This window comes from Lemur catta, chromosome 12, assembly GCF_020740605.2.
Source record: "Lemur catta isolate mLemCat1 chromosome 12, mLemCat1.pri, whole genome shotgun sequence".
Taxonomy (NCBI): Eukaryota; Metazoa; Chordata; class Mammalia; order Primates; family Lemuridae; genus Lemur; species Lemur catta.
In genome coordinates, this window is record NC_059139.1 from 98204389 (window position 1) to 98232246 (window position 27858).

The window sequence follows — 27858 nt, forward strand, 5'->3', positions numbered from 1 at the left end:
GTTAGCATCAGCCCTAGGATAGTGTTAGGGTTAAGGTTAGGGTTAGCATCAGACCTAGGATAGTGTTAGCGTTAGGGATAGCATCAGCCCTAGGATAGTGTTAGGGTTAGGGTTAGGGTTATCATCAGCCCTAGGATAGTGTTAGGGTTAGGGTTAGCATCAACCCTAGGATAGTGTTAGGGTTAGGGTTAGGGTTAGCATTAGCCTTATGATAGTGTTAGTGTTAGGGATAGCCTCAGCCCTAGGATAGTGTTAGGGTTAGAGATAGGGTTAGCGTCAGGCCTAGGATAGTGTTAGGGTTAGGGTTAGAGTTAGCATCAGCCCTAGGATAGTGTTAGGGTAGGGTTAGCATCAGGCCTAGGATAGTGTTAGGGTTAGGGTTAGCATCAGCCCTAGGAGAGTGTTAGGGTTAGGGTTAGGGTTAGCATCAGCCCTAGGATAGTGTTAGGTTTAGGGTTAACATCAGCCCTAGGATAGTGTTAGGGTTAGGGTTAGGGTTAGCATCAGCCCTAGGATACTGTTAGGTTTAGTTTTAGCATCAGACCTAGGATAGTGTTAGGGTTAGAGTTAGGGTTAGCATCAGCCCTAGGACAGTGTAAGTGTTAGGGTTAGGGTTAGCATCAGGCCTAGGATAGTGTTAGGGTTAGGGTTAGCATCAGCCCTAGGATAGTGTTAGGGTTAGGGTTAGGGTTATCATCAGCCCTAGGATAGTGTTAGGCTTAGGGTTAGGGTTAGCATCAGCCCTAGGATAGTATTAGGGTTAGGGTTAGCATCAGCCCTAGGATAGTGTTAGGGTTAGGGTTAGGGTTAGCACCAGGCCCAGGATAGTGTTAGTGTTAGGGTTAGCATCAGCCTTAGGACAGTGTTAGGGTTAGGGTTAGGGTTAGCATCAGCCCTAGGATAGTGTTAGGGTTAGGGTTAGGGTTAGCATCAGCCCTAGGATAGTGTTAGTGTTAGGGTTAGCATCAGCCCTAGGATAGTGTTAGGGTTAGGGTTAGGGTTAGCATCCGCCCTAGGATAGTGTTAGGGTTAGGGTTAGGGTTATCATCAGGCCTAGGATAGTGTTAGGGTTAGGGTTAGGGTTAGCATCAGTTCAAGGGTAGTGTTAGGGTTAGCGTTAGTGTTAGCATCAGCCCTAGGATAGTGTTAGCGTTAGGGTTAGCATCAGCCCTAGGATAGTGTTAGGGTTAGGGGTAGGGTAATCATCAGGTCTAGGATAGTGTTAGGGTTAGGGTTAGCATCAGCTCTAGGATAGTGTTAGGGATAGGGTTAGGGTTAGCATCAGCCCTAGGATAGTGTTAAGGTTAGGGTTAGGGTTATCATCAGGCCTAGGATAGTGTGAGGGCTAGGGTTTGCATCAGACTTAGGATAGTGTTAAGGTTAGGGTTAGGGTTAGCATCAGCCCTAGGATAGTGTTAGGGTTAGGGTTAGCATCAGCCCTAGGAGGGTGTTATGGTTAGGGATAGGTTTAGCATCAGGCCTAGGATAGTGTTAGTGTTAGGGTTAGGGTTAGCATCAGGCCTAGGATAGTTTTATGGTTAGGGTTAGCATCAGCCCAAGGAGAGTGTTAGGGTTAGGGTTAGGGTTAGCATCAGCCCTAGGATAGTGTTAGGGTTAGGGTTAACATCAGCCCTAGGATAGTGTTACGGTTAGGGTTAGGGTTAGAATCAGCCCTAGGATAGTGTTAGGTTTAGGGTTAGCATCAGACCTAGGATAGTGTTAGGGTTAGGGTTAGGGTTAGCATCAGCCCTAGGATAGTGTAAGTGTTAGGGTTAGGGTTAGCATCAGGCCTAGGATAGTGTTAGGGTTAGGGTTAGGGTTAGCATCAGCCCTAGGATAGTGTTAGGGTTAGCGTTAGCATCAGCCCTAGGATAGTGTTAGGGTTAGGGTTAGGGTTAGCATCAGCCCTAGGATAGTGTTAGTGTTAGGGTTAGCATCAGCCCTAGGATAGTGTTAGGGTTAGGGTTAGGGTTAGCATCAGCCCTAGGATAGTGTTAGGGTTAGGGTTAGGGTTAGCATCAGCCTTAGGATAGTGTTAGGGTTAGGGTTAGGGTTAGCATCAGCCCTAGGATATTATTAGGGTTAGGGTTAGCATCAGCCCTAGGATAGTGTTAGGGTTAGGGTTAGGGTTAGAACCAGGCCTAGGATAGTGTTAGCGTTAGGGTTAGCATCAGCCTTAGGATAGTGTTAGGGTTAGGGTTGGGGTTAGCATCAGCCGTAGGATAGTGTTAGGGTTAGGGTTAGCCTCAGCCCTAGGATAGTGTTAGAGTTAGGGTTAGGGTTAGCATCAGCACTAGGATAGTGTTAGGGTTAGGGGTAGGGTTAGCATCAGCCCTAGGATAGTGTTAGTTTTAGGGTTAGCATCAGCCCTAGGATAGTGTTAGGGGTAGGGTTAGGGTTAGCATCAGCCCTAGGATAGTATTAGGGTTAGGGTTAGGGTTAGGGTTAGCGTTAGCATCAGCTCTAGGATAGTGTTAGGGTTAGGGTTAGGGTTAGCATCAGCCCTAGGATAGTGTTAGGGTTAGGGTTAGGGTTAGCATCAGCATTAGGATAGTGTTAGGGTTAGGGTTAGCATCAGCCCTACGATAGTGTTAGGGTTAGGGTTAGGGTTAGCATCAGCCGTAGGATAGTGTTATGGTTAGGGTTAGCATCAACCCTAGGATAGTGTTAGGGTTAGGGCTAGGGTTAGCATCAGCCCTAGGATAGTGTTAGGGTTAGGGTTAGCCTCAGCCCTAGGAGAGTGTTAGGGTTAGAGATAGGGTTAGCATCAGGCCTAGGATAGTGTTAGGGTTAGTGTTAGGGTTAGCATCAGCCCTAGGATAGTGTTAGGGTTAGGGTTAGCATCAGGCCTAGGATAGTGTTAGGGTTAGGGTTAGCATCATCCCTAGGAGAGTGTTAGGGTTAGGGTTAGGGTTAGCATCAGCCCTAGGATAGTGTTAGGGTTAGGGTTAACATCAGCCCTAGGATAGTGTTAGGGTTAGGCTTAGGGTTAGCATCAGCCCTAGGATAGTGTTAGGGTTAGGGTTAGGGTTAGCATCAGCCCTAGGATAGTGTTAGGGTTAGGGTTAGGGTTAGTATCAGCCCTAGGATAGTGTTATGGTTAGGGTTAGGGTTAGAATCAGCTCTAGGATAGTGTTAGGGTTAGGGTTAGCATCAGCCCTAGGATAGTGTTAGGGTTAGGGTTAGGGTTAGCATCAGCCCTAGGATAGTGTTAGGGTTAGGCTTAGCATGAGCCCTAGGATAGTGTTAGGGTTAGGGTTAGGGTTAGCATCAGCCCTAGGATAGTGTTAGGGTTAGGGTTAGGGTTAGCATCAGCCTTAGGATAGTGTTAGGGTTAGGGTTAGCCTCAGCCCTAGGAGAGTGTTAGGGTTAGAGATAGGGTTAGCATCAGGCCTAGGATAGTGTTAGGGTTAGTGTTAGGGTTAGCATCAGCCCTAGGATAGTGTTAGGGTTAGGGTTAGCATCAGGCCTAGGATAGTGTTAGGGTTAGGGTTAGCATCAGCCCTAGGATAGTGTTAGGGTTAGGGTTAGCATCAGCAATAGGATAGTGTTAAGGTTAGGGTTAGGGTTAGCATCAGCCCTAGGATAGTATTAGGGTTAGGGTTAGTGTTAGGGTTAGGGTTAGGATCAGCTCTAGGATAGTGTTAGGGTTACGGTTAGGGTTAGCATCAGCCCTAGGATAGTGTTAGGGTTAGGGTTAGGTTTAGCATCAGCCATAGGATAGTGTTAGGGATAGGGTTAGCATCAGCCCGAGGATAGTGTTAGGGTTAGGGTTAGGGTTAGAACCAGGCCTAGGATAGTGTTAGTGTTAGTGTTAGCATCAGCCTTAGGATAGTGTTAGGGTTAGGGTTGGGGTTAGCATCAGCCGTAGGATAGTGTTAGGGTTAGGGTTAGCCTCAGCCCTAGGATAGTGTTAGAGTTAGGGTTAGGGTTAGCATCAGCACTAGGATAGTGTTAGGGTTAGGGGTAGGGTTAGCATCAGCCCTAGGATAGTGTTAGTTTTAGGGTTAGCATCAGCCCTAGGATAGTGTTAGGGGTAGCGTTAGGGTTAGCATCAGCCCTAGGATAGTATTAGGGTTAGGGTTAGGGTTAGGGTTAGCGTTAGCATCAGCTCTAGGATAGTGTTAGGGTTAGGGTTAGGGTTAGCATCAGCCCTAGGATAGTGTTAGGGTTAGGGTTAGGGTTAGCATCAGCATTAGGATAGTGTTAGGGTTAGGGGTAGGGTTAGCATCAGCCCTACGATAGTGTTAGGGTTAGGGTTAGGGTTAGCATCAGCCCTAGGATAGTGTTAGGGGTAGGGTTAGGGTTAGCATCAGCCCTTGGATAGTATTAGGGTTAGGGTTAGGGTTAGGGTTAGCGTTAGCATCAGCTCTAGGATAGTGTTAGGGTTAGGGTTAGGGTTAGCATCAGCCCTAGGATAGTGTTAGGGTTAGGGTTAGGGTTAGCATCAGCATTAGGATAGTGTTAGGGTTAGGGTTAGCATCAACCCTAGGATAGTGTTAGGGTTAGGGTTAGGGTTAGCATCAGCCCTAGGATAGTGTTAGGGTTAGGGTTAGGCTCAGCCCAAGGAGAGTGTTAGGGTTAGAGATAGGGTTAGCATCAGGCCTAGGACAGTGTTAGGGTTAGTGTTAGGGTTAGCATTAGCCCTAGGATAGTGTTAGGGTTAGGGTTAGCATCAGGCCTAGGATAGTGTTAGGGTTAGGGTTAGCATCAGCCCTAGGAGAGTGTTAGGGTTAGGGTTAGCATCAGCAATAGGATACTGTTAGGGTTAGGGTTAGGGTTAGCATCAGCCCTAGGATAGTATTAGGGTTAGGGTTAGTGTTAGGGTTAGGGTTAGGATCAGCTCTAGGATAGTGTTAGGGTTACGGTTAGGGTTAGCATCAGCCCTAGGATAGTGTTAGGGTTAGGGTTAGGGTTAGCATCAGCCCTAGGATAGTGTTAGGGATAGGGTTAGCATCAGCCCTAGGATAGGGTTAGGGTTAGGTTTAGGGTTAGAACAAGGCCTAGGATAGTGTTAGTGTTAGGGTTAGCATCAGCCTTAGGATAGTGTTAGGGTTAGGGTTGGGGTTAGCATCAGCCGTAGGATAGTGTTAGGGTTAGGGTTAGCCTTAGCCCTAGGATAGTGTTAGAGTTAGGGTTAGGGTTAGCATCAGCACTAGGATAGTGTTAGGGTTAGGGGTAGGGTTAGCATCAGCCCTAGGATAGTGTTAGTTTTAGGGTTAGCATCAGCCCTAGGATAGTGTTAGGGGTAGGGTTAGGGTTAGCATCAGCCCTAGGATAGTATTAGGGTTAGGTTTAGGGTTAGGTTTAGCGTTAGCATCAGCTCTAGGATAGTGTTAGGGTTAGGGTTAGGGTTAGCATCAGCCCTAGGATAATGTTAGGGTTAGGGTTAGGGTTAGCATCAGCATTAGGATAGTGTTAGGGTTAGGGTTAGTATCAGCCCTACGATAGTGTTAGGGTTAGGGTTAGTGTTAGCATCAGCCCTAGGATAGTGTTAGGGTTAGGGTTAGCATGAGCCCTACGATAGTGTTAGGGTTAGGGTTAGGGTTAGCATCAGCCCTAGGATAGTGTTAGGGTTAGGGTTAGCATCAACCCTAGGATAGTGTTAGGGTTAGGGTTAGGGTTAGCATCAGCCCTAGGATAGTGTTAGGGTTAGGGTTAGCCTCAGCCCTAGGAGAGTGTTAGGGTTAGAGATAGGGTTAGCATCAGGCCTAGGATAGTGTTAGGGTTAGTGTTAGGGTTAGCATCAGCCCTAGGGTAGTGTTAGGGTTAGGGTTAGCATCAGGCCTAGGATAGTGTTAGGGTTAGGGTTAGCATCAGCCCTAGGAGAGCGTTAGGGTTAGGGTTAGGGTTAGCATCAGCCCTAGGATAGTGTTAGGGTTAGGGTTAACATCAGCCCTAGGATAGTGTTAGGGTTAGGGTTAGGGTTAGCATCAGCCCTAGGATAGTGTTAGGGATAGGGTTAGGGTTAGCATCAGCCCTAGGATAGTGTTAGGGTTAGGGTTAGGGTTAGCATCAGCCCTAGGATAGTGTTAAGGTTAGGGTTAGGGTTATCATCAGGCCTAGGATAGTGTGAGGGCTAGGGTTAGCATCAGACTTAGGATAGTGTTAGGGTTAGGTTTAGGGTTAGCATCAGCCCTAGGATAGTGTTAGGGTTAGGGTTATGGTTAGCATCAGCCCTAGGATAGTGTTAGGGTTAGGGTTAGCATCAGCCCTAGGATAGTGTTATGGTTAGGGTTAGGGTTAGCATCAGCCCTAGGATAGTGTTAGGGTTAGGGTTAGCATGAGCCCTAGGATAGTGTTAGGGTTAGGGTTAGGGTTAGCATCAGCCCTAGGATAGTGTTAGTGTTAGGGTTAGCATCAGCCCTAGGATAGTGTTAGGGTTAGGGTTAGGGTTAGCACCAGCCCTAGGATAGTGTTAGGGTTAGGGTTAGCATCAACCCTAGGATAGTGTTAGGGGTAGGGTTAGGGTTAGCATCAGCCCTAGGATAGTGTTAGTGTTAGGGTTAGCCTCAGCCCTAGGAGAGTGTTAGGGTTAGAGATAGGGTTAGCATCAGGCCTAGGATAATGTTAGGGTTAGGGTTAGGGTTAGCATCAGCAATAGGATAGTGTTAGGGTTAGGGTTAGCATCAGGCCTAGGATAGTGTTAGGGTTAGGGTTAGGGTTAGCATCAGCCCTGGATAGTGTTAGGTTTAGGGTTAGCATCAGACCTAGGATAGAGTTCGGGTTAGGGTTAGGGTTAGCATCAGCCCTAGGATAGTGTAAGTGTTAGGGTTAGGGTTAGCATCAGGCCTAGGATAGTGTTAGGGTTAGGGTTAGCATCAGCCCTAGGATAGTGTTAGGGTTAGGGTTAGGGTTAGCATCAGCCCTAGGATAGTGTTAGGGTTAGGGTTAGGGTTAGCATCAGCCCTAGGATAGTATTAGGGTTAGGGTTAGCATCAGCCCTAGGATAGTGTTAGGGTTAGGGTTAGGGTTAGCACCAGGCCCAGGATAGTGTTAGTGTTAGGGTTAGTGTTAGCATCAGCCCTAGGATAGTGTTAGGGTTAGGGTTAACATAAACCCTAGGATAGTGTTAGGGTTATGGTTAGGGTTATCATCAGGCCTAGGATAGTGTTATGGTTAGGGTTAGGGTTAGCATTAGTTCAAGGATATTGTTAGGCTTAGCGTTAGGGTTAGCATCAGCCCTAGGATAGTGTTAGGGTTAGGGTTAGCATCAGCCCTAGGATAGTGTTAGGGTTAGGTTTAGGGTTATCATCAGGCCTAGGATAGTGTTAGGGTTAGGGTTAGCATCAGCTCTAGGATAGTGTTAGGGTTAGGGTTAGGGTTAGCATCAGCCCTAGGATAGTGTTAAGGTTAGGGTTAGGGTTATCATCAGGCCTAGGATAGTGTGAGCGCTAGGGTTAGCATCAGACTTAGGATAGTGTTAGGGTTAGGGTCAGGGTTAGCATCAGCCCTATGATAGTGTTAGGGTTAGGGTTAGCATCAGCCCTAGGATAGTGTTAGGGTTACGGTTAGGGTTAGCAAGAGCCCTAGGATAGTGTTAGGGTTAGGGTTAGCATCAGCCCTAGGATAGTGTTAGGGTTAGGGTTATGGTTAGCATCAGCCCTAGGATAGTGTTAGGGTTAGGGTTAGCATCAACCCTAGGATAGTGTTAGGGTTAGGGTTAGGGTTAGCATCAGCCCTAGGATAGTGTTAGGGTTAGGGTTAGCCTCAGCCCTAGGAGAGTGTTAGGGTTAGGGATAGGGTTAGCATCAGGCCTAGGATAGTGTTAGGGTTAGGGTTAGGGTTAGCATCAGCCCTAGGATAGTGTTAGGGTTAGGGTTAGCATCAGGCCTAGGATAGTGTTAGGGTTACGGTTAGCATCAGCCCTAGGAGAGTGTTAGGGTTAGGGTTAGGGTTAGCATCAGCCCTAGGATAGTGTTAGGGTTAGGGTTAACATCAGCCCTAGGATAGTGTTAGGGTTAGGGTTAGGGTTAGCATCAGCCCTAGTATAGTGTTAGGTTTAGGGTTAGCATTAGACCTAGGATAGTGTTAGGGTTAGGGTTAGGTTTAGCATCAGCCCTAGGACAGTGTAGGTGTTAGGGTTAGGGTTAGCATCAGGCCTAGGATAGTGTTAGGGTTAGGGTTAGCATCAGCCCTAGGATAGTGTTAGGGTTAGGGATAGGGTTAGCATCAGCCCTAGGATAGTGTTAGGGTTAGGGTTAGGGTTAGCATGAGCCCTAGGATAGTATTAGGGTTAGGGTTAGCATCAGCCCTGGGATAGTGTTAGGGTTAGGGTTAGGGTTAGAACCAGGCCTAGGATTGTGTTAGTGTTAGGGTTAGCATCAGCCTTAGGATAGTGTTAGGGTTAGGGTTAGGGTTAGCATCAGCCGTAGGATAGTGTTTGGGTTAGGGTTAGCCTCAGCCCTAAGATAGTGTTAGAGTTAGGGTTAGGGTTACCATCAGCCCTAGGATAGTGTTAGGGATAGGGTTAGGGTTAGCATCAGCCCTAGGATAGTGTTACGGTTAGGGTTAGGGTTATCATCAGGCCTAGGATAGTTTGAGGGCTAGGGTTAGCATCAGACTTAGGATAGTGTTAGGGTTAGGGTTAGGGTTACCATCAGCCCTAGGATAGTGTTAGGGTTAGGGTTATCATCAGCCGTAGGAGAGTATAAAGGTTAGGGATAGGTTTAGCATCAGGCCTAGGATAGTGTTAGGGTTAGGGTTAGGGTTACCATCAGCCCTAGGATAGTGTTAGGGTTAGGGTTAGCATCAGCCGTAGGAGAGTGTTATGGTTAGGGATAGGTTTACCATCAGGCCTAGGATAGTGTTAGGGTTAGGGTTAGGGTTACCATCAGCCCTAGGATAGTGTTAGTGTTAGGGTTAGCCTCAGCCCTAGGAGACTGTTAGGGTTAGAGATAGGGTTAGCATCAGGCCTAGGATAATGTTAGGGTTAGGGTTAGGGTTATCATCAGCCCTAGGATAGTGTTAGGGTTAGGGTTAACATCAGCCCTAGGATAGTGTTAGGGTTAGGGTTAGCATCAGACCTAGGATAGTGTTAGGGTTAGGTTTAGGGTTAGCATCAGCCCTAGGATAGTGTAAGTGTTAGGGTTAGGGTTAGCATCAGGCCTAGGATAGTGTTAGGGTTAGGGTTAGGGTTAGCATCAGGCCTAGGATAGTGTTAGGGTTAGGGTTAGCATCAGCCCTAGGATAGTATTAGTGTTAGGGTTAGCATCAGCCCTAGGATAGTGTTAGGGTTAGGGTTAGGGTTAGCACCAGGCCCAGGATACTGTTAGTGTTAGGGTTAGCATCAGCCTTAGTATAGTGTTAGGGTTAGGGTTAGGGTTAGCATCAGCCGTAGGATAGTGTTTGGGTTAGGGTTAGCCTCAGCCCTAAGATAGTGTTAGAGTTAGGGTTAGGGATAGCATCAGCCCTAGGATAGTGTTAGGGTTAGGGTTAGCATCCACCCTAGGATAGTGTTAGAGTTAGGGTTAGGGCTAGCATCAGCCCTAGGATAGTGTTAGGGTTAGGGTTAACATAAACCCTAGGATAGTGTTAGGGTTAGGGTTAGGGTTATCATCAGGCCTAGGATAGTGTTAGGGTTAGGGTTAGGGTTAGCATCAGTTCAAGGATAGTGTTAGGGTTAGGGTTAGGGTTAGCATCAGCCCTAGGATAGTGTTAGGGTTAGGTTTAGGGTTATCATCAGGCCTAGGATAGTGTTAGGGTTAGGGTTAGCATCAGCTCTAGGATAGTGTTAGGGTCAGGGTTAGGGTTAGCATCAGCCCTAGGATAGTGTTAAGGTTAGGGTTAGGGTTATCATCAGGCCTAGGATAGTGTGAGGGCTAGGGTTAGCATCAGCTCTAGGATAGTGTTAGGGGTAGGGTTAGGGTTAGCATCAGCCCTAGGATAGTGTTAGGGTTAGGGTTAGCATCAGCCCTATTATAGTGTTAGGGTTACGGTTAGGGTTAGCAAGAGCCCTAGCATAGTGTTAGGGTTAGGGTTAGCATCAGCCCTAGGATAGTGTTAGGGTTAGGGTTAGGGTTAGCATCAGCCCTAGGATAGTGTTAGGGTTAGGGTTAGCATCAACCCTAGGATAGTGTTAGGGTTAGGGTTAGGGTTAGCATCAACCCTAGGATAGTGTTAGGGTTAGGGTTAGCCTCAGCCCTAGGAGAGTGTTAGGGTTAGGAATAGGGTTAGCATCAGGCCTAGGATAGTGTTAGGGTTAGGGTTAGGGTTAGCATCAGCCCTAGGATAGTGTTAGGGTTAGGGTTAGCATCAGGCCTAGGATAATGTTAGGGTTACGGTTAGCATCAGCCCTAGGAGAGTGTTAGGGTTAGGGTTAGGGTTAGCATCAGCCCTAGGATAGTGTTAGGGTTAGGGTTAACATCAGCCCTAGGATAGTGTTAGGGTTAGCGTTAGGGTTAGCATCAGCCCTAGGATAGTGTTAGGTTTAGGGTTAGCATCAGACTTAGGATAGTGTTAGGGTTAGGGTTAGGTTTAGCATCAGCCCTAGGATAGTGTAAGTGTTAGGGTTAGGGTTAGCATCAGGCCTAGGATAGTGTTAGGGTTAGGGTTAGCATCAGCCCTAGGATAGTGTTCGGGTTAGTGATAGGGTTAGCATCAGCCGTAGGATAGTGTTAGGGTTAGGGTTAGGGTTACCATGAGCCGTAGGATAGTATTAGGGTTAGGGTTAGCATCAGCCCTAGGATAGTGTTAGGGTTAGGGTTAACATCAGCCCTAGGATAGTGTTAGGGTTAGGGTTAGGGTTAGCATCAGCCCTAGGATAGTGTTAGGTTTAGGGTTAGCATCAGACCTAGGATAGTGTTAGGGTTAGGTTTAGGGTTAGCATCAGCCCTAGGATAGTGTAAGTGTTACGGTTAGGGTTAGCATCAGGCCTAGGATAGTGTTAGGGTTAGGGTTAGGGTTAGCATCAGGCCTAGGATAGTGTTAGGGTTAGGGTTAGCATCAGCCCTAGGATAGTGTTAGGGTTAGGGTTAGGGTTAGCATCAGCCCTAGGATAGTGTTAGGGTTAGGGTTAGCATCAGCCTTAGGATAGTGTTAGGGTTAGGGTTAGGGTTAGGATCAACCGTATGATAGTGTTTGGGTTAGGGTTAGCCTCAGCCCTAAAATAGTGTTAGAGTTAGCGTTAGGGGTAGCATCAGCCCTAGGATAGTGTTAGGGTTAGGGTTAGGGTTAGCATCAGCCCTAGGATAGTGTTAGGGTTAGGGTTAGGGTTAGCATCAGCCCTAGGATAGTATTAGTGTTAGGGTTAGCATCAGCCCTAGGATAGTGTTAGGGTTAGGGTTAGGGTTAGCACCAGGCCCAGGATACTGTTAGTGTTAGGGTTAGCATCAGCCTTAGTATAGTGTTAGGGTTAGGGTTAGGGTTAGCATCAGCCGTAGGATATTGTTTGGGTTAGGGTTAGCCTCAGCCCTAAGATAGTGTTAGAGTTAGGGTTAGGGATAGCATCAGCCCTAGGATAGTGTTAGGGTTAGGGTTAGCATCCGCCCTAGGATAGTGTTAGAGTTAGGGTTAGGGTTAGCATCAGCCCTAGGATAGTGTTAGGGTTAGGGTTAACATAAACCCTAGGATAGTGTTAGGGTTAGGGTTAGGGTTATCATCAGGCCTAGGATAGTGTTAGGGTTAGGGTTAGGGTTAGCATCAGTTCAAGGATAGTGTTAGGGTTAGGGTTAGGGTTAGCATCAGCCCTAGGATAGTGTTAGGGTTAGGTTTAGGGTTATCATCAGGCCTAGGATAGTGTTAGGGTTAGGGTTAGCATCAGCTCTAGGATAGTGTTAGGGTTAGGGTTAGGGTTAGCATCAGCCCTAGGATAGTGTTAAGGTTAGGGTTAGGGTTATCATCAGGCCTAGGATAGTGTGAGGGCTAGGGTTAGCATCAGCTCTAGGATAGTGTTAGGGGTAGGGTTAGGGTTAGCATCAGCCCTAGGATAGTGTTAGGGTTAGGGTTAGCATCAGCCCTATTATAGTGTTAGGGTTACGGTTAGGGTTAGCAAGAGCCCTAGGATAGTGTTAGGGTTAGGGTTAGCATCAGCCCTAGGATAGTGTTAGGGTTAGGGTTAGGGTTAGCATCAGCCCTAGGATAGTGTTAGGGTTAGGGTTAGCATCAACCCTAGGATAGTGTTAGGGTTAGGGTTAGGGTTAGCATCAGCCCTAGGATAGTGTTAGGGTTAGGGTTAGCCTCAGCCCTAGGAGAGTGTTAGGGTTAGGGATACGGTTAGCATCAGGCCTAGGATAGTGGTAGGGTTAGGGTTAGGGTTAGCATCAGCCCTAGGATAGTGTTAGGGTTAGGGTTAGCATCAGGCCTAGGATAGTGTTAGGGTTACGGTTAGCATCAGCCCTAGGAGAGTGTTAGGGTTAGGGTTAGGGTTAGCATCAGCACTAGGATAGTGTTAGGGTTAGGGTTAACATCAGCCCTAGGATAGTGTTAGGGTTAGGGTTAGGGTTAGCATCAGCCCTAGGATAGTGTTAGGTTTAGGGTTAGCATCAGACTTAGGATAGAGTTAGGGTTAGGGTTAGGTTTAGCATCAGACCTAGGATAGTGTAAGTGTTAGGGTTAGGGTTAGCATCAGGCCTAGGATAGTGTTAGGGTTAGGGTTAGCATCAGCCCTAGGATAGTGTTAGGGTTAGGGATAGGGTTAGCATCAGCCCTAGGATAGTGTTAGGGTTAGGGTTAGGGTTAGCATGAGCCCTAGGATAGTATTAGGGTTAGGGTTAGCATCAGCCCTGAGATAGTGTTAGGGTTAGGGTTAGGGTTAGCACCAGGCCTAGGATAGTGTTAGTGTTAGGGTTAGCATCAGCCTTAGGATAGCGTTAGGGTTAGGGTTAGGGTTACCATCAGCCGTAGGATAGTGTTTGGGTTAGGGTTAGCCTCAGCCCTAAGATAGTGTTAGAGTTAGGATTAGGGTTAGCATCAGCCCTAGGATAGTGTTAGGGTTAGGGTTAGGGTTAGCATAAGCCCTAGGATAGTGTTAGGGTTAGGGTTAGGGTTAGCATCAGCCCTAGGAGAGTATTAGGGTTAGGGTTAGCATCAGCCCTAGGATAGTGTTAGGTTTAGGGTTAGGGTTAGCACCAGGCCCAGGATAGTGTTAGTGTTAGGGTTAGCATCAGCCTTAGGATAGTGTTAGGGTTAGGGTTAGGGTTAGCATCAGCCGTAGGATAGTGTTTGGGTTAGGGTTAGCCTCAGCCCTAAGATAGTGTTAGAGTTAGGGTTAGGGATAGCATCAGCCCTAGGATAGTGTTAGGGTTAGGGTTAGGGTTACCATCAGCCCTAGGATAGTGTTAGTGTTAGGGTTAGCATCAGCCCTAGGATAGTGTTAGGGTTAGGGTTAGGGTTAGCATCCGCCCTAGGATAGTGTTAGGGTTTGGGTTAGGGTTAGCATCAGCCCTAGGATAGTGTTAGGGTTAGGGTTAACATAAACCCTAGGATAGTGTTAGGGTTAGGGTTAGGGTTATCATCAGGCCTAGGATAGTGTTAGGGTTAGGGTTAGGGTTAGCATCAGTTCAAGGATAGTGTTAGGCTTAGCGTTAGGGTTAGCATCAGCCCTAGGATAGTGTTAGGGTTAGGGTTAGCATCAGCCCTAGGATAGTGTTAGGGTTAGGTTTAGGGTTATCATCAGGCCTAGGATAGTGTTAGGGTTAGGGTTAGCATAAGCTCTAGGATAGTGTTAGTGTTAGGGTTAGGGTTAGCATCAGCCCTAGGATAGTGTTAAGGTTAGGGTTAGTGTTATCATCAGGCCTAGGATAGTGTGAGGGCTAGGGTTAGCATCAGACTTAGGATAGTGTTAGGGTTAGCGTTAGGGTTAGCATCAGCCCTAGGATAGTGTTAGGGTTAGGGTTAGCATCAGCCCTAGGATAGTGTTAGGGTTACGGTTAGGGTTAGCAAGAGCCCTAGGATAGTGTTAGGGTTAGGGTTAGCATCAGCCCTAGCATAGTGTTAGGGTTAGGGTTAGGGTTAGCATCAGCCCTAGGATAGTGTTAGGGTTAGGGTTAGCATCAACCCTAGGATAGTGTTAGGGTTAGGGTTAGGGTTAGCATCAGCCCTAGGATAGTGTTAGGGTTAGGGTTAGCCTCAGCCCTAGGAGAGTGTTAGGGTTAGGTATAGGGTTAGCATCAGGCCTAGGATAGTGTTAGGGTTAGGGTTAGGGTTAGCATCAGCCCAAGGATAGTATTAGGGTTAGGGTTAGCATCAGGCCTAGGACAGTGTTAGGGTTACGGTTAGCATCAGCCCTAGGAGAGTGTTAGGGTTAGGGTTAGGGTTAGCATCAGCCCTAGGATAGTGTTAGGGTTAGGGTTAGGGTTAGCATCAGCCCTAGGATACTGTTAGGTTTAGGGTTAGCATCAGACCTAGGATAGTGTTTGGGTTAGGGTTAGGTTTAGCATCAGCCCTAGGATAGTGTAAGTGTTAGGGTTAGGGTTAGCATCAGGCCTAGGATAGTGTTAGGGTTAGGGTTAGCATCAGCCCTAGGATAGTGTTAGGGTTAGGGATAGGGTTAGCATCAGCCCTAGGATAGTGTTAGGGTTAGGGTTAGGGTTAGCATGAGCCCTAGGATAGTATTAGGGTTAGGGTTAGCATCAGCCCTGGGATAGTGTTAGGGATAGTGTTAGGGTTAGAATCAGGCCTAGGATAGTGTTAGCGTTAGGGTTAGCATCAGCTCTAGGATAGTGCTAGGTATAGGGTTAGGGTTAGCATCAGCCCTAGGATAGTGTTAAGGTTAGGGTTAGGGTTATCATCAGGCCTAGGATAGTGTGAGGGCTAGGGTTAGCATCAGACTTAGGATAGTGTTAGGGTTAGGGTTAGGGTTAGCATCAGCCCTAGGATAGTGTTAGGGTTAGGGTTAGCATCAGCCGTAGGAGAGTGTTATGGTTAGGGATAGGTTTAGCATCAGGCCTAGGATAGTGTTAGGGTTAGGGTTAGGGTTAGCATCAGCCCTAGGATAGTGATAGGGTTAGGGTTAGCATCAGGCCTAGGATACTGTTAGGGTTAGGGTTAGCATCAGTCCTAGGAGAGTGTTAGGGTTAGGGTTAGGGTTAGCATCAGCCCTAGGATAGTGTTAGGGTTAGGGTTAACATCAGCCCTAGGATAGTGTTAGGGTTAGGGTTAGGGTTAGCATCAGCCCTAGGATAGTGTTAGGTTTAGGGTTAGCATCAGACCTAGGATAGTGTTAGGGTTAGGGTTAGGGTTAGCATCAGCCCTAGGATAGTGTAAGTGTTAGGGTTAGGGTTAGCATCAGGCCTAGGATAGTGTTAGGGTTAGGGTTAGGGTTAGCATCAGGCCTAGGATAGTGTTAGGGTTAGGGTTAGCATCAGCCCTAGGATAGTGTTAGGGTTAGTGTTAGCATCAGCCCTAGGATAGTGTTAGGGTTAGGGTTAGCATCAGCCCTAGGATAGTGTTAGGGTTAGGGTTAGGGTTAGCATCAGCCCTAGGATAGTGTTAGGGTTAGGGTTAGCATCAGCCCTAGGATAGTGTTAGGGTTAGGGTTAGGGTTAGCATCAGACCTAGGATAGTGTTAGGGTTAGGATTAGCATCAGCCCTAGGATAGTGTTAGGGTTAGGGTTAGGGTTAGCATCAGCCCTAGGATAGTGTTAGGGTTAGGGATATCATCAACCCTAGGATAGTGTTAGGGTTAGGGTTAGGGTTAGCAGCAGCCCTAGGATAGTGTTTGTGTTAGGGTTAGCCTCAGCCCTAGGAGAGTGTTAGGGTTAGAGATAGGGTTAGCATCAGGCCTAGGATAATGTTAGGGTTAGGGTTAGGGTTAGCATCAGCCCTAGGATAGTGTTAGGGTTAGTGTTAGGTTTAGCACCAGGCCCAGGATAGTGTTAGTGTTAGGGTTAGCATCAGCCTTAGGATAGTGTTAGGGTTAGGGTTAGGGTTAGCATCAGCCGTAGGATAGTGTTTGGGTTAGGGTTAGCCTCAGCCCTAAGATAGTGTTAGAGTTAGGGTTAGGGATAGCATCAGCCCTAGGATAGTGTTAGGGTTAGGGTTAGGGTTACCATCAGCCCTAGGATAGTGTTAGTGTTAGGGTTAGCATCAGCCCTAGGATAGTGTTAGAGTTAGGGTTAACTTAAACCCTAGGATAGTGTTAGGGTTAGGGTTAGGGTTATCATCAGGCCTAGGATAGTGTTAGGGTTAGGGTTAGGGTTAGCATCAGTTCAAGGTTAGTATTAGGCTTAGCGTTAGGGTTAGCATCAGCCCTAGGATAGTGTTAGGGTTAGGGTTAGCATCGGCCCTAGGATAGTGTTAGGGTTAGGTTTAGGGTTATCATCAGGCCTAGGATAGTGTTAGTGTTAGGGTTAGCATCAGCCCTAGGATTGTGTTAAGGTTAGGGTTAGGGTTATCATCAGGCCTAGGAAAGTGTGAGGGCTAGGGTTAGCATCAGACTTAGGATAGTGTTAGGGTTAGGGTTAGGGTTAGCATCAGCCCTATGATAGTGTTAGGGTTAGGGTTAGCATCAGCCCTAGGATAGTGTTAGGGTTAGGGTTAGGGTTAGCAAGAGCCCTAGGATAGTGTTAGGGTTAGGGTTAGCATCAGCCCTAGGATAGTGTTAGGGTTAGGGTTAGGGTTAGCATCAGCCCTAGGATAGTGTTAGGGTTAGGGTTAGCATCAACCCTAGGATAGTGTTAGGGTTAGGGTTAGGGTTAGCATCCGCCCTAGGATAGTGTTAGGGTTAGGGTTAGTGTTAGCACCAGCCCTAGGATAGTGTTAGGGTTAGGGTTAACATAAACCCCAGGATAGTGTTAGGGTTAGGGTTAGGGTTGTCATCAGGCATAGGATAGTGCTAGGGTTAGGGTTATCATCAGCTCTAGTATAGTGTTAGGGTTAGGGTTAGGGTTAGCATCAGCCCTCGGATAGTGTTAGGGTTAGGGTTAACATCAGCCCTAGGATAGTGTTAGGGTTAGGGTTCGGGTTAGCATCAGTTCAAGGGTAGTGTTAGGCTTAGCGTTAGGGTTAGCATCAGCCCTAGGATAGTGTTAGGGTTAGGGTTAGGGTTAGCATCAGCCCTAGGATAGTGTTAGGGTTAGGGTTAGCATCAGCCCTAGGATAGTGTCAGGGTTGGGGTTAGGGTTATCATCAGGCCTAGGATAGTGTTAGGGTTAGGGTTAGCATCAGCTCTAGGATAGTGTTAGGGTTAGGGTTAGGGTTAGCATCAGCCCTAGGATAGTGTTAAGGTTAGGGTTAGGGTTATCATCAGGCCTAGGATAGTGTGAGGGCTAGGGTTAGCATCAGACTTAGGATACTGTTAGGGTTAGGGTTAGGGTTAGCATCAGCCCTAGGATAGTGTTAGGGTTAGGGTTAGCCTCAGCCCTAGGAGAGGGTTAAGGTTAGGGATAGGGTTAGCATCAGGCCTAGGATAGTGTTAGGGTTAGGGTTAGGGTTAGCATCAGCCCTAGGATAGTGTTAGGGTTAGGGTTAGCATCAGGCCTAGGACAGTGTTAGGGTTACGGTTAGCATCAGCCCTAGGAGAGTGTTAGGGTTAGGGTTAGAGTTAGCATCAGCCCTAGGATAGTGTTAGGGTTAGGGTTAACATAAGCCCTAGAATAGTGTTAGGGTTAGGGTTAGGCTTAGCATCAGCCCTAGGATAGTGTTAGGGTTAAGGACAGGGTTAGCATCAGCCCTAGGATAGTGTAAGTGTTAGGGTTAGGGTTAACATCAGGACTAGGATAGTGTTAGGGTTAGGGTTAGGGTTAGCATCAGCCGTAGGATAGTGTTTGGTTTAGGGTTAGCCTCAGCCCTAAGATAGTGTTAGAGTTAGGGTTAGGGTTAGCATCAGCCCTAGGATAGTGTTAGGGTTAGGGTTAGGGTTAGCATCAGCCCTAGGATAGTGTTAGTGTTAGGGTTTGCATCAGCCCTAGGATAGTGTTAGTGTTAGGGTTAGGGTTAGCATCCGCCCTAGGATAGTGTTAGGGTTAGGGTTAGGGTTAGCATCAGCCCTAGGATAGTGTTAGGGTTAGGGTTAACATAAACCCTAGGATAGTGTTAGGGTTAGGGTTAGGGTTATCATCAGGCCTAGGATAGTGTTAGGGTTAGGGATAGGGTTAGCATCAGTTCAAGGATAGTGTTAGGCTTAGCGTTAGGGTTAGCATCAGCCCTAGGATAGTGTTAGGGTTAGGGTTAGGGTTAGCATCAGCCGTAGGATAGTGTTAGGGTTAGGGTTAGGGTTATCATCAGGCCTAGGATAGTGCTAGGGTTAGGGTTAGCATCAGCTCTAGGATAGTGTTAAGGTTAGGGTTAGGGTTAGCATCAGCCCTAGGATAGTGTTAAGGTTAGGTTTAGGGTTATCATCAGGCCTAGGATAGTGTGAGGCCTAGGGTTAGCATCAGACTTAGGATAGTGTTAGGGTTAGGGTTAGGGTTAGCATCAGCCCTAGGATAGTGTTAGGGTTAGGGTTAGCATCAGCCCTAGGATAGTGTTAGGGTTAGGGTTAGGGTTAGCATCAGCCCTAGGATAGTGTTAGTGTTAGGGTTAGCATCAGACCTAGGATACTGTTAGGGTTAGGGTTAGGGTTAGCAACAGCCCTAGGATAGTGTTAGGTTTAGGGTTAGCATCAACCCTAGGATAGTGTTAGGGTTAGGGTTAGGGTTAGCATCAGCCCTAGGAGAGTGTTAGGGTTAGGGATAGGGTTAGCATCAGGCCTAGGATAGTGTTAGGGTTAGGGTTAGGGTTAGCATCCGCCCTATGATAGTGTTAGTGTTAGGGTTAGCATCAGGCCTAGGATAGTGTTAGGGTTACGGTTAGCATCAGCCCTAGGAGAGTGTTAGGGTTAGTGTTAGGGTTAGCATCAGCCCTAGGATAGTGTTAGGGTTAGGGTTAACATCAGCCCTAGGATAGTGTTAGGGTTAGGGTTATCATCAGACCTAGGATAGTGTTAGGGTTAGGGTTAGGGTTAGCATCAGCCCTAGGATAGTGTAAGTGTTAGGGTTAGGGTTAGCATCAGGCCTAGGATAGTGTTAGGGTTAGGGTTAGCATCAGCCCTAGGATAGTGTTAGGGTTAGGGATAGGGTTAGCATCAGCCCTAGGATAGTGTAAGGGTTAGGGTTAGGGTTAGCATCAGCCCTAGGATAGTATTAGGGTTAGGGTTAGCATCAGCCCTAGGATAGTGTTAGGGTTAGGGTTAGGGTTAGCACCAGGCCTAGGATAGTGTTAGTCTTAAGGTTAGCATCAGCCTTAGGATAGTGTTAGGGTTAGGGTTATGGTTAGCATCAGCCGTAGGATACTGTTTGGGTTAGGGTTACCCTCAGCCCTAAGATAGTGTTAGAGTTAGGGTTAGGGTTAGCATCAGCCCTAGGATAGTGTTAGGTTTAGTGTTAGGGTTAGCATCAGCCCTAGGATAGTGTTAGTGTTAGGGTTAGCTTCAGCCCTAGGATAGTGTTAGGTTTAGGGTTAGCATCAGACCTAGGATAGTGTTAGGGTTAGGGTTAGGGTTATCATCAGCCCTAGGATAGTGTAAGTGTTAGGGTTAGGGTTAGCATCAGGCCTAGGATAGTGTTAGGGTTAGGGTTAGGGTTAGCATCAGGCCTAGGATAGTGTTAGGGTTAGGGTTAGCATCAGCCCTAGGATAGTGTTAGGGTTAAGGTTAGGGTTAGCATCAGCCCTAGGATAGTGTTAGGGTTATGGTTAGCATCAGCCCTAGGATAGTGTTAGGGTTAGGGGTAGCATCAGCCCTAGGATAGTGTTAGGGTTAGGGTTAGGGTTAGCATCAGCCCTAGGATAGTGTTAGGGTTAGGGTTAGCATCAGCCCTAGGATAGTGTTAGGGTTAGGGTTAGGGTTAGCATCAGACCTAGGATAGTGTTAGGGTTAGGGTTAGCATCAGCCCTAGGATAGTGTTAGGGTTAGGGTTAGGGTTCGCATCAACCCTAGGATAGTGTTAGGGTTAGGGTTAGGGTTAGCATCAGCCCTAGGATAGTGTTAGTGTTAGGGTTAGCCTCAGCCCTAGGTGAGTGTTAGGGTTAGAGATAGGGTTAGCATCAGGCCTAGGATAATGTTAGGGTTAGGGTTACGGTTAGCATCAGCCCTAGGATAGTGTTAGGGTTAGGGTTAGCATCAGGCCTAGGATAGTGTTAGGGTTAGGGTTAGCATCAGCCCTAGGAGAGTGTTAGGGTTAGGGTTAGGGTTAGCATCAGCCCTAGGATAGTGTTAGGGTTAGGGTTAACATCAGCTCTAGGATAGTGTTAGGGTTAGGGTTAGGGTTAGCATCAGCCCTAGGATACTGTTAGGTTTAGGGTTAGCATCAGACCTAGGATAGTGTTAGGGTTAGGGTTAGGGTTAGCATCAGCCCTAGGATAGTGTAAGTGTTAGGGTTAGGGTTAGCATCAGGCCTAGGATAGTGTTAGGGTTAGGGTTAGCATCAGCCCTTGGATAGTGTTAGGGTTAGGGTTAGGGTTAGCATCAGCCCTAGAATAGTGTTAGGGTTAGGGTTAGGGTTAGCATCAGCCCTAGGATAGTATTAGGGTTAGGGTTAGCATCAGCCCTAGGATAGCGTTAGGCTTAGGATTAGGGTTAGCACCAGGCCCAGGATAGTGTTAGTGTTAGGGTTAGCATCAGCCTTAGGATAGTGTTAGGGTTAGGGTTAGGGTTAGCATCAGCCGTAGGATAGTGTTTGGGTTAGGGTTAGCCTCTGCCCTAAGATAGTGTTAGAGTTAGGGTTAGGGATAGCATCAGCCCTAGGATAGTGTTAGGGTTAGGGTTAGGGTTACCATCAGCCCTAGGATAGTGTTAGTGTTAGGGTTAGCATCAGCCCTACGATAGTGTTAGGGTTAGGGTTAGGGTTAGCATCCGCCCTAGGATAGTGTTAGCGTTAGGGTTAGGGTTAGCATCAGCCCTAGGATAGTGTTAGGGTTAGGGTTAACATAAAACCTAGGATAGTGTTAGGGTTAGGGTTAGGGTTATCATCACGCCTAGGATAGTGTTAGGGTTAGGGTTAGGGTTAGCATCAGTTCAAGGATAGTGTTAGGCTTAGCGTTAGGGTTAGCATCAGCCCTAGGATAGTGTTAGGGTTAGGGTTAGCATCAGCAATAGGATAGTGTTAGGGTTAGGGTTAGGGTTATCATCAGGCCTAGGATAGTGTTAGGGTTAGGGTTAGCATCAGCTCTAGGATAGTGTTATGGTTAGGGTTAGGGTTAGCATCAGCCCTAGGATAGTGTTAAGGTTAGGGTTACTGTTATCATCAGGCCTAGGATAGTGTGAGGGCTAGGGTTAGCATCAGACTTAGGATAGTGTTAGGGTTAGGGTTAGGGTTAGCATCAGCCCTAGGATAGTGTTAGGGTTAGGGTTAGCATCAGCCCTAGGATAGTGTTAGGGTTAGGGTTAGGGTTAGCATGAGCCCTAGGATAGTGTTAGGGTTAGGGTTAGCATCAGCCCTATGATAGTGTTAGGGTTAGGGTTAGGGTTAGCATCAGCCCAAGGATAGTGTTAGGGTTAGGGTTAGCATCAACCCTAGGATAGTGTTAGGGTTAGGGTTAGGGTTAGCATCAGTCCTAGGATAGTGTTAGGGTTAGGGTTAGCCTCAGCCCTAGGAGAGTGTTAGGGTTAGGGATAGGGTTAGCATCAGGCCTAGGATAGTGTTAGGGTTAGGGATAGGGTTAGCATCAGCCCTATGATAGTGTTAGGGTTAGGGTTAGCCTCAGGCCTAAGATAGTGTTAGGGTTACGGTTAGCATCAGCCCTAGGAGAGTGTTAGGGTTAGGGTTAGGGTTATCATCAGCCCTAGGATAGTGTTAGGGTTAGGGTTAACATCAGCCCTAGGATAGTGTTAGGGTTAGGGTTAGGGTTAGCATCAGCCCTAGGATAGTGTTAGGTTTAGGGTTAGCATCAGACCTAGGATAGTGTTAGGGTTAGGGTTAGGTTTAGCATCAGCCCTAGGATAGTGTAAGTGTTAGGGTTAGGGTTAGCATCAGGCCTAGGATAGTGTTAGGGTTAGGGTTAGCATCACCCCTAGGATAGTGTTAGGGTTAGGGATAGGGTTAGCATCAGTCCTAGGATAGTGTTAGGGTTAGGGTTAGGGTTAGCATCAGCCCTAGGATAGTATTAGGGTTAGGGTTAGCATCAGCCCTAGGATAGTGTTAGGGTTAGGGTTAGGGTTAGCACCAGGCCTAGGATAGTGTTAGTGTTAGGGTTATCATCAGCCTTAGGATAGTGTTAGGGTTAGGGTTAGGGTTAGCATCAGCCGTAGGATAGTGTTTAGGTTAGGGTTAGCCTCAGCCCTAAGATAGTGTTAGAGTTAGGGTTAGGGTAAGCATCAGCCCTAGGATAGTGTTAGGGTTAGGGTTAGGGTTAGCATCAGCCCTAGGATAGTGTTAGTGTTAGGGTTAGCATCAGCCCTAGGATAGTGTTAGTGTTACGGTTAGCCTCAGCCCTAGGAGAGTGTTAAGGTTAGGGATAGGGTTAGCATCAGGCCTAGGATAGTGTTAGGGTTAGGGTTAGGGTTAGCATCCGCCTTAGGATAGTGTTAGGGTTAGGGTTAGTGTTAGCACCAGCCCTAGGATAGTGTTAGGGTTAGGGTTAACATAAACCCCAGGATAGTGTTAGGGTTAGGGTTAGGGTTATCATCAGGCATAGGATAGTGCTAGGGTTAGGGTTATCATCAGCTCTAGTATAGTGTTAGGGTTAGGGTTAGGGTTAGCATCAGCCCTCGGATAGTGTTAGGGTTAGGGTTAACATCAGCCCTAGGATAGTGTTAGGGTTAGGGTTCGGGTTAGCATCAGTTCAAGGGTAGTGTTAGGCTTAGCGTTAGGGTTAGCATCAGGCCTAGGATAGTGTTAGGGTTAGGGTTAGGGTTAGCATCAGCCCTAGGATAGTGTTAGGGTTAGGGTTAGCATCAGCCCTAGGATAGTGTCAGGGTTGGGGTTAGGGTTATCATCAGGCCTAGGATAGTGTTAGGGTTAGGGTTAGCATCAGCTCTAGGTTAGTGTTAGGGTTAGGGTTAGGGTTAGCATCAGCCCTAGGATAGTGTTAAGGTTAGGGTTAGGGTTATCATCAGGCCTAGGATAGTGTGAGGGCTAGGGTTAGCATCAGACTTAGGATACTGTTAGGGTTAGGGTTAGGGTTAGCATCAGCCCTAGGATAGTGTTAGGGTTAGGGTTAGCCTCAGCCCTAGGAGAGTGTTAAGGTTAGGGATAGGGTTAGCATCAGGCCTAGGATAGTGTTAGGGTTAGGGTTAGGGTTAGCATCAGCCCTAGGATAGTGTTAGGGTTAGGGTTAGCATCAGGCCTAGGACAGTGTTAGGGTTACGGTTAGCATCAGCCCTAGGAGAGTGTTAGGGTTAGGGTTAGAGTTAGCATCAGCCCTAGGATAGTGTTAGGGTTAGGGTTAACATCAGCCCTAGGATAGTGTTAGGGTTAGGGTTAGGCTTAGCATCAGCCCTAGGATAGTGTTAGGTTCAGGGTTAGCATCAGACCTAGGATAGTGTTAGGGTTAAGGATAGGGTTAGCATCAGCCCTAGGATAGTGTAAGTGTTAGGGTTAGGGTTAGCATCAGGACTAGGATAGTGTTAGGGTTAGGGTTAGGGTTAGCATCAGCCGTAGGATAGTGTTTGGGTTAGGGTTAGCCTCAGCCCTAAGATAGTGTTAGAGTTAGGGTTAGGGTTAGCATCAGCCCTAGGATAGTGTTAGTGTTAGGGTTAGCATCAGCCCTAGGACAGTGTTAGTGTTAGGGTTAGGGTTAGCATCCGCCCTAGGATAGTCTTAGGGTTAGGGTTAGGGTTAGCATCAGCCCTAGGATAGTGTTAGGGTTAGGGTTAACATAAACCCTAGGATAGTGTTAGGGTTAGGGTTAGGGTTATCATCAGGCCTAGGATAGTGTTAGGGTTAGGGATAGGGTTAGCATCAGTTCAAGGATAGTGTTAGGCTTAGCGTTAGGGTTAGCATCAGCCCTAGGATAGTGTGAGGGTTAGGGTTAGGGTTAGCATCAGCCGTAGGATAGTGTTAGGGTTAGGGTTAGGGTTATCATCAGGCCTAGGATAGTGCTAGGGTTAGGGTTAGCATCAGCTCTAGGATAGTGTTAAGGTTAGGGTTAGGGTTAGCATCAGCCCTAGGATAGTGTTAAGGTTAGGGTTAGGGTTATCATCAGGCCTAGGATAGTGTGAGGGCTAGGGTTAGCATCAGACTTAGGATAGTGTTAGGGTTAGGGTTAGGGTTGGCATCAGCCCTAGGATAGTGTTAGGGTTAGGGTTAGCATCAGCCCTAGGATAGTGTTAGGGTTAGGGTTAGGGTTAGCATCAGCCCTAGGATAGTGTTAGTGTTAGGGTTAGCATCAGACCTAGGATACTGTTAGGGTTAGGGTTAGGGTTAGCATCAGCCCTAGGATAGTGTTAGGTTTAGGGTTAGCATCAACCCTAGGATAGTGTTAGGGTTAGGGTTAGGGTTAGCATCAGCCCTAGGATAGTGTTAGGGTTAGGGTTAGCCTCAGCCCTAGGAGAGTGTTAGGGTTAGGGATAGGGTTAGCATCAGGCCTAGGATAGTGTTAGGGTTAGTGTTAGGGTTAGCATCAGCCCTATGATAGTGTTAGGGTTAGGGTTAGCATCAGGCCTAGGATAGTGTTAGGGTTACGGTTATCATCAGACCTAGGATAGTGTTAGGGTTAGGGTTAGGGTTAGCATCAGCCCTAGGATAGTGTAAGTGTTAGGGTTAGGGTTAGCATCAGGCCTAGGATAGTGTTAGGGTTAGGGTTAGCATCAGCCCTAGGATAGTGTTAGGGTTAGGGATAGGGTTAGCATCAGCCCTAGGATAGTGTAAGGGTTAGGGTTAGGGTTAGCATCAGCCCTAGGATAGTATTAGGGTTAGGGTTAGCATCAGCCCTAGGATAGTGTTAGGGTTAGGGTTAGGGTTAGCACCAGGCCTAGGATAGTGTTAGTGTTAAGGTTAGCATCAGCCTTAGGATAGTGTTAGGGTTAGGGTTATGGTTAGCATCAGCCGTAGGATAGTGTTTGGGTTAGGGTTAGCCTCAGCCCTAAGATAGTGTTAGAGTTAGGGTTAGGGTTAGCATCAGCCCTAGGATAGTGTTAGGTTTAGGGTTAGGGTTAGCATCAGCCCTAGGATAGTGTTAGTGTTAGGGTTAGCTTCAGCCCTAGGATAGTGTTAGGTTTAGGGTTAGCATCAGACCTAGGATAGTGTTAGGGTTAGGGTTAGGGTTATCATCAGCCCTAGGATAGTGTAAGTGTTAGGGTTAGGGTTAGCATCAGGCCTAGGATAGTGTTAGGGTTAGGGTTAGGGTTAGCATCAGGCCTAGGATAGTGTTAGGGTTAGGGTTAGCATCAGCCCTAGGATAGTGTTAGGGTTAAGGTTAGGGTTAGCATCAGCCCTAGGATAGTGTTAGGGTTATGGTTAGCATCAGCCCTAGGATAGTGTTAGGGTTAGGGGTAGCATCAGCCCTAGGATAGTGTTAGGGTTAGGGTTAGGGTTAGCATCAGCCCTAGGATAGTGTTAGGGTTAGGGTTAGCATCAGCCCTAGGATAGTGTTACGGTTAGGGTTAGGGTTAGCATCAGACCTAGGATAGTGTTAGGGTTAGGGTTAGCATCAGCCCTAGGATAGTGTTAGGGTTAGGGTTAGGGTTAGCATCAACCCTAGGATAGTGTTAGGGTTAGGGTTAGGGTTAGCATCAGCCCTAGGATAGTGTTAGTGTTAGGGTTAGCCTCAGCCCTAGGAGAGTGTTAGGGTTAGAGATAGGGTTAGCATCAGGCCTAGGATAATGTTAGGGTTAGGGTTACGGTTAGCATCAGCCCTAGGATAGTGTTAGGGTTAGGGTTAGCATCAGGCCTAGGATAGTGTTAGGGTTAGGGTTAGCATCAGCCCTAGGAGAGTGTTAGGGTTAGGGTTAGGGTTAGCATCAGCCCTAGGATAGTGTTAGGGTTAGGGTTAACATCAGCTCTAGGATAGTGTTAGGGTTAGGGTTAGGGTTAGCATCAGCCCTAGGATACTGTTAGGTTTAGGGTTAGCATCAGACCTAGGATAGTGTTAGGGTTAGGGTTAGGGTTAGCATCAGCCCTAGGATAGTGTAAGTGTTAGGGTTAGGGTTAGCATCAGGCCTAGGATAGTGTTAGGGTTAGGGTTAGCATCAGCCCTTGGATAGTGTTAGGGTTAGGGTTAGGGTTAGCATCAGCCCTAGAATAGTGTTAGGGTTAGGGTTAGGGTTAGCATCAGCCCTAGGATAGTATTAGGGTTAGGGTTAGCATCAGCCCTAGGATAGTGTTAGGCTTAGGATTAGGGTTAGCACCAGGCCCAGGATAGTGTTAGTGTTAGGGTTAGCATCAGCCTTAGGATAGTGTTAGGGTTAGGGTTAGGGTTAACATCAGCCGTAGGATAGTGTTTGGGTTAGGGTTAGCCTCTGCCCTAAGATAGTGTTAGAGTTAGGGTTAGGGATAGCATCAGCCCTAGGATAGTGTTAGGGTTAGGGTTAGGGTTACCATCAGCCCTAGGATAGTGTTAGTGTTAGGGTTAGCATCAGCCCTACGATAGTGTTAGGGTTAGGGTTAGGGTTAGCATCCGCCCTAGGATAGTGTTAGGGTTAGGGTTAGGGTTAGCATCAGCCCTAGGATAGTGTTAGGGTTAGGGTTAACATAAAACCTAGGATAGTGTTAGGGTTAGGGTTAGGGTTATCATCACGCCTAGGATAGTGTTAGGGTTAGGGTTAGGGTTAGCATCAGTTCAAGGATAGTGTTAGGCTTAGCGTTAGGGTTAGCATCAGCCCTAGGATAGTGTTAGGGTTAGGGTTAGCATCAGCCCTAGGATAGTGTTAGGGTTAGGGTTAGGGTTATCATCAGGCCTAGGATAGTGTTAGGGTTAGGGTTAGCATCAGCTCTAGGATAGTGTTATGGTTAGGGTTAGGGTTAGCATCAGCCCTAGGATAGTGTTAAGGTTAGGGTTAGGGTTATCATCAGGCCTAGGATAGTGTGAGGGCTAGGGTTAGCATCAGACTTAGGATAGTGTTAGGGTTAGGGTTAGGGTTAGCATCAGCCCTAGGATAGTGTTAGGTTTAGGGTTAGCATCAGCCCTAGGATAGTGTTAGGGTTAGGGTTAGGGTTAGCATGAGCCCTAGGATAGTGTTAGGGTTAGGGTTAGCATCAGCCCTATGATAGTGTTAGGGTTAGGGTTAGGGTTAGCATCAGCCCAAGGATAGTGTTAGGGTTAGGGTTAGCATCAACCCTAGGATAGTGTTAGGGTTAGGGTTAGGGTTAGCATCAGTCCTAGGATAGTGTTAGGGTTAGGGTTAGCCTCAGCCCTAGGAGAGTGTTAGGGTTAGGGATAGGGTTAGCATCAGGCCTAGGAGAGTGTTAGGGTTAGGGATAGGGTTAGCATCAGCCCTATGATAGTGTTAGGGTTAGGGTTAGCATCAGGCCTAAGATAGTGTTAGGCTTACGGTTAGCATCAGCCCTAGGAGAGTGTTAGGGTTAGGGTTAGGGTTAGCATCAGCCCTAGGATAGTGTTAGGGTTAGGGTTAGCATCAGCCCTAGGATAGTGTTAGGGTTAGGGTTAGGGTTAGCATCAGACCTAGGATAGTGTTAGGGTTAGGGTTAGCATCAGCCCTAGGATAGTGTTAGGGTTAGGGTTAGGGTTAGCATCAACCCTAGGATAGTGTTAGGGTTAGGGTTAGGGTTAGCATCAGCCCTAGGATAGTGTTAGTGTTAGGGTTAGCCTCATCCCTAGGAGAGTGTTAGGGTTAGAGATAGGGTTAGCATCAGGCCTAGGATAATGTTAGGGTTAGGGTTACGGTTAGCATCAGCCCTAGGATAGTGTTAGGGTTAGGGTTAGCATCAGGCCTAGGATAGTGTTAGGGTTAGGGTTAGCATCAGCCCTAGGAGAGTGTTAGGGTTAGGGTTAGGGTTAGCATCAGCCCTAGGATAGTGTTAGGGTTAGGGTTAACATCAGCTC